Here is a 6,685-nt window from a genome sequence, read left to right as displayed (position 1 = left end):
TAGGAAAAATTTGAGAATGGTGCTAATCCATGAAATTACACTTTGCACCTTGTTATGTCGTTAGTGGAGCGTGTGTGGTTAACTGCCACACTAATCTGGGACTGACAATGTGTGGTAAAGGGTAGCTTGAAGTTAATCATAGATCAATGGAGCACGTGTGGTTAACCAGCACATTGATTAGGTGATTTGTAACATTGGGTGTACCATGTTAATTTGCATGGTTATTCACACCTTGTTTGTGATCCTCGGCATCCCAGTCACAAACTTGAAGGGCACAATCGAGATTTAAACATGCATTTGAAAAGTTCAATGAATCTTAAAGATCTAGGAATTTCAAACCAATTAAAACCTAATAATGTATTTCGTTTTTCGTGGTGGAAATTGGTAAATCGTCATTTACCTACCTTCAAATATTTTGCAATTGGATTACGACATCCCTCTTCGCATTTGTAGAATATTGTGTTGGATCCTAGCCTTAATATTTCATATTGGGTGTAATATTAAGGATTCTCATCTAATCTAAACTTTGTTCTTCTTCTTTTCAGATGTCTACCCCAAACAATGCTTCAACACCAATTCCTTCAGGCTCTTTCTCCCTCATGAACCTATGTGGGAGGGTCATTTTTGATGGCTTGAATTTCAATGATTGGATACGAAACATCAGAATGGCTATTCGTTACGAGGACAAAGAATATGTCCTTGATAAAAAGCTAAAGGAGATTGATGTCACCACTGCTACTCCTGAACAAATCGCTGAACACACTACTCTTGAAAGGGATGCGACAAAGGTGTCGTGTCTTATGATTGGAAGCATGACTGCTGAGCTGCAGAAGTCCTATAAGGACTACTATCCCTATGAAATGTATCATGATTTGATGGAAAGATAGCATCAAAGTGCTCGGCAGGAGAGGTATCAGATCATTGCCTCCATGATCAAAACCAAAATTAAGGATGGTGAACCCATCACGGTCCACTTGCAGAAGATGCAGAGATATGTGGACCGCTTGCTAAAATTGAATGTCAATTTTGATGAAGAGTTGGCCGTAGATATAATTCTACACCCTTTACCTTCTTGTTATGATCAGTTTCGTATGACTTATCATATGAACAAGGAGGAGGTCACTCTTAGCAAGCTTCAAGGGATTTTAAGGACCGCAGAAAGCAACCTTAAAGGCAAATCGGTTGTGTCTACTTCTACTACTACTTCTGCCCCTGTTCTGGCAATAGGACATGGAAAGGGAAAGAAAAGGAAGGCTCCCTCCAAGAGCTGAAAGGGAAAGTCCCTTGATGGATCCTCTTCTAGTGGTACCAAAGCTGGTTCCGTTAATCCCTCTTCCAATCTGAAGGATGCTGACTGCTTCCATTGTCATGAAAAAGGGAACTGGAAACGGAGCTGCCCCAAATACTTGCAGGACATAAAGGATGGGAAGATCAAACCCTCCTTTGCAGGTGTTTACACTATTCAATCTAATAAATCATCACATGCTAATTCTTTGGTCCTTGATACAGGTTGTGGATTTCACATTAGTGTTGATTTGCAGGGACTAAAAAGAAGTAGGGATGTGGAGCACGGGAAGATAAACTTAATCATGGGAAATTGGAAAATGTCGCATATGAATAGGATTGGAGTTTATTCATTATTGCTTAGAAATGGTTTAAAATTTAGATTTGAATAATTGTTGTTACTCGGCCGATATGTCGATAAATATTATTTCTTTTCACAGTTTGTACAAACAAGGTTTTACTTTTTCGTTTAATAATGAAGTTGGTGCAATTTATGCTTATTATAATGGTGTATTTTATTTTGAAGCATTACCTTGCAATGGTGTATATGAAACTGTGAATGTTGTAGATAACTTAGGAAATAATGTGTTGAATATTGATTCGTCCAATGCTTTGGAAAAGGAATGCTTGTGGCATTTTCCTCTTGGACATGTCAACAAGAAGCGCATAGCCCAACTCCAAAAGGATAGAGTTTTGGAGTCATTCGACTTATAGTCGGATGGCACTTGCGAATCTTGTTTACTTGGAAAGATGACCAAGTAACCGTTCACTGGTACTTGTGAAAGGGGTAAAGGTTTGTTGGACCTCATACACACCGATGTGTGTGGACCATTCAAAACTGCCACAAGGGATGCTAACCGCTACTATGTGACTTTTACTGATGATTACAGTAGGTATGGCTACATCTACTTAATCAAGCATAAGTCAGAAACCTTTGAAAGGTTCAAAGAGTTTAAGCAACAAGTGGAGAATCAATTGGGCAGGAAGATAAAGATGCTACGATCCGATCGTGGAGGAGAGTATCTTAGTATCGAGTTCCTTGACTATCTTAAGCAGTGTGGAATTTTTTCACAATTGACGCCACCTAGGACACCACAGCTTAATGGTGTGGCTGGGAGGCGCAATAGAACCTTGCTATACATGGTTCGTTCCATGATGAGTCGAGCTTTATTACCAATCTCATTCTGGGGGTATGCCTTAGAGACTACCGCCCATATCCGTAATCCAGTTCCTACCAAAAAGGTTTCCAAAACACCTCACAATATGTGGACTGGGAAAGTTCCCACATCAGACTACATCAAAGTTTGGGGTTGCGAAGATTTTGTGAGAAAAGAAACTCACGACAAGCTCGAACCTCGATGTGAGCGATGTATTTTCATTGGCTACCCGCAGAAGTCCTTTGGATATCTCTTCTGTAGACCGAGTGATAATGTTGTCTTCAATGCAATGAGAGGAGTCTTTCGAGGGAGAGAGAGAAATCATATGCCAAGAAGACAGTGGGAGGCAAATTGACTTTGAAGAGCTTCAATAGTTAAGAGATGAAGGAATCTCAAATACTAGCACTCAACCCGAGGAGGAAACTCCGGTTGAACCAATTTACAAGTCCGTAGCTCCAAGGCGTTCCAGTAGAGTTAGTGTTCCACCTGTGTTATATGGTTTTCATATAACATCTGAAGGTGATACATTTATCAGTGATAACACACTGATAAATTTGGATGAACCTAATAACTACAAGGAAGCCATGGCAGGCCCCGAATATGCTAAATGGAAGGAGGCTATGGACAGCAAGATTCAGTCCATGTATGACAATCAAGTTTGGAACTTTGTTGATAATGTACCGGGCCGTAAGACAGTTAGGTGCAAATGGATCTTCAAGAAGAAGACCGACATGGATGGGAATCTACACACATATAAGGCATGACTTGCGAAGGGCTTTACTCAAACTCCTGGAGTTGACTATGATGAGACCTTCTCACCAGTAGCGAAGATTAAATCTATAAGGGTTATGCTAGCCATAGTTGCATTTCATGACTATGAAATATGGAAAATGGATGTCAAAACTGGTTTTCTTAATGGAAAGTTGACTGAGGATGTTTACATGAGTCAGCCAGAGGGTTTTGTCAGTGCAAAGTACCCTAATAGAGTGTGTATGCATGATAAATCCATATATGGATTGAAACAAGCATCTCGCAGATGGAATCTTTGTTTTGATGAGAAAGTCAAAGAGTTTGGAAGTTCAAGAAGCGAGGATGAGTCATGTGTATATGTCAAACCTAGTGGGAGTATAATTAGCTTTCTGGTGTTGTATGTGGATAACATACTGCTCATAGGAAATGACATCTCAACCTTGCAGGAGGTCAAGTCCTGGCTTGGGAAGTGTTTCGCTATGAAGGACCTCGGAGAAGCTCCCTATATCCTAGGGATAAGGATATTGAGAAAAAAAAGTAAAAGACTAATAGGACTTAGTCAAAGTACCTACTTGGACAAGGTGCTGAAACGTTTCAGCATGGAGAACTCCAAGAAAGGTGAGTTACCTATCCAAGGAAATACCAAAACCGAGTACAGAAGCTGAGATAGCAGAAATGAGTCATATACCATATGCTTATGCAGTTGGTTCGATCATGTATGCTATGACTTGTACTCGCCCTGATGTGGCCTTTGCTTTGAGCATGGTCAGCAGATATCAAGGGAACCCTGGTAAAGCTCATTGGACTGCGGTTAAGAATATTCTTAAGTACCTGCGGAGGACTAAGGATTGAGTTCTTACCCTCGGTGGGAGTGATGGCGTGAGAGTGACAGGGTATAGCGATGCGAGCTTTCAGACCGACAGAGATAATTTCTGATCTCAGTCTGGCTGGGTGTTTTCCCTGAATGGAGGAGCAGTGACATGGAAAAGTTACAAGCAGGAGATTGTTGTTGCTTCAATGTGCGAGTTAGAGTACATATCAGCAAGCGAAGCAGCGAAGGAGGGGATATGGTTGAAAAACTTCATTGGAGACCTTGGAGTTATTTCATCCATAAACGAGCCTATGGAAATTTTATGCGATAATGAAGGGAAGGTTGCCTTAACAAGGAACCGAGAGATCATGGAAGATCCAGACATATCGACAGAAAGTACCACTTCATAAGACATAAAGTAGATGAAGGGCACCTCGTGGTGAAGAGGATATCGTTAGAGGAAAACCCAACAGATCCCCTTACAAAGGGATTGACTAGGGTTAAGCACTTGCAGCATGGGAGGGGCATTGGGCTAAAGGACGATATTAGTTTTAGTGATTAGATAAACCAAAAGTTTTAATAGCTAAATTGGAATTGACATTTGATGATGAATAAAAGGATTTTTATTTATAAGTAAAGTTATTGTCTTGTGTCAATTATTTACTATTGTTTCGCTTTGCATGTTTTGACTTCCAGAAGAAATAAGATTTGTTCAAAGTATCCACAGTCGTTCATAATTTGGAAGTAGGTATGAATAAGACTGTCATGCGTTGGCTTGTAGGATTTCCTAAGGAGTTAGGCATTGAAACAGGTTTGCTGCACCATTCATGAGTACTTCTAAAATAAGATTTGAGTATTGGATCAACCCGCGCTCACTTTATTCACTTCATGGAATTTATCATGAGTGATCGTGAGACTATAATATCATATATATGTCTTCAAACCTAGATATATGAGTTGTTGACTGTGAGTTAGTCATTCATTGATTTAATGAGTAGTTAGTACAAGCATGAAAACGCATCATGAAGTTGATGTTATAAAACATGCCGTTGTGCATGATTTAATGAGTAGTTAGTACAAGCATATAATGTCGAAGTTTATCTGTTCATCTGTTCCTTTTATCCTAAGAGGATTAAAAGCGATATGTTGGGCTCCTCAATGATTTTGTTTTGACCTATGTGTTGGGCCCGGTCAGAACTAAATTGATGTGTTCAGTTATGTTCTATGTCAGACAAATCGGAAATCGGGAAACAAATTGTTGGACAATAAGTATGACACTGTTCCATTTATTTGTCCAGCTGATATCTTGAGAACAGAGGAGTATATGATCCCTTATCTAAAGGATACGTCACTGACTGGGTCAGAGTTGACAACGGCTTTTGGAAGCTTACGATTACTAAGTCGGATTCTGAAGTCACATAGGCAGCTATAGTTATTAGACTTATCCAAGTGGGAGACTGTTGGATTTCGTATCTAAGCCCATAAATATAACTGGTATGTACTTGACCCGATAGTAGCATGGTCCTTTTGGGTTGCCTTCACCAGTGTAATTTGATAGGATGGTTTTATGAGAATAAGGTTATTTACGATTTATTAATATATTATAAGTATAATATATTAATATGGTTATTTAATTGGTATTGTCCAAGAACTAGGTCGATCCTGAACTCCACCTGTCTCTCCGTAGGTATTAAAGGCAACTCTTCCAGAAATACGTCTGGGTACTCTCGCACCACTGTCACATCACTCACAGTCTCCTTACCTGCTTCTCGGGTATCCATAACGTAGGTGACGTACCTTGCGCAACCCTGCTGAAGGTGGTGCCTAGCCCTCGATGATGAGCACAAACCCGGTCCTCGCTGCGGCCTCTCGCCCTTAACCACCAATTATCCTCTACCTGGGGTCCTGATACGCACCAGCTGCTGTGCACAGTCGATCACCGCCCCATTAGGGCTCGGCCAATCCATGCGATGATAACCTTGCTCCCACTCAGCGGAATGGGAACCAAATCCACGAGGTAATGCTCGTCGTATAACCTCAAAATGCAATCTTTGAAAACCTCTGATGCCCGGACAGATCGGTCGTCAGCAATCTCGACCTCTAAAGGATAATCCAACATCCCCGAAGACTCAGAAAACCTCTTGCTAAGAGCAAGAGCGACAAATGATCGGGTAGCCCCCGAGTCAAACAACACCTGAACTGGAATATCGTTCACATGAAATGATCCTAAGCAAACCACATAAACGTAAAACATAAATATCATAACCGACATACAATAAGAGTTAGGGAGAAGAAAACATACTCGTCACCATATCCGGTGCGGCACGCGCCTCCTTGGCGGTCAGTTGGAAGGCTCGGCTCCTCACCACGGGAGCATATTTCTTGCCCTGACGGCCATCCGTGATCCGCAGGGTAGCTAGAGCTAGCGCCGCCACTGGCGCTCCTGATGTCAATCTCGGGCAGTTGGCCTTTTTATGGCCCTTCTGATTGCAATGGAAGCAAATAAGTTCTGATGTCTGAAAGTTGGGGTTAGGGGCAGTACAATCCTTATCAAATTGCCCAAGCTTGCCGCACTTTTAGTGGCCCGATGATGCCAATCTACAGACCCCCTCATGAGTCTTGCCGCATTTCCCACAGCAACTCCGACCCTGCTGGCCCTTCGACCTAGTGTTGGATCCCTTGG

The sequence above is a fragment of the Lactuca virosa genome, chromosome 6, assembly GCF_052849685.1.
Source record: "Lactuca virosa cultivar CGN04683 chromosome 6, Lactuca_virosa_CGN04683_v6, whole genome shotgun sequence".
Taxonomy (NCBI): Eukaryota; Viridiplantae; Streptophyta; class Magnoliopsida; order Asterales; family Asteraceae; genus Lactuca; species Lactuca virosa.
This window is presented reverse-complemented; position numbering follows the sequence as displayed.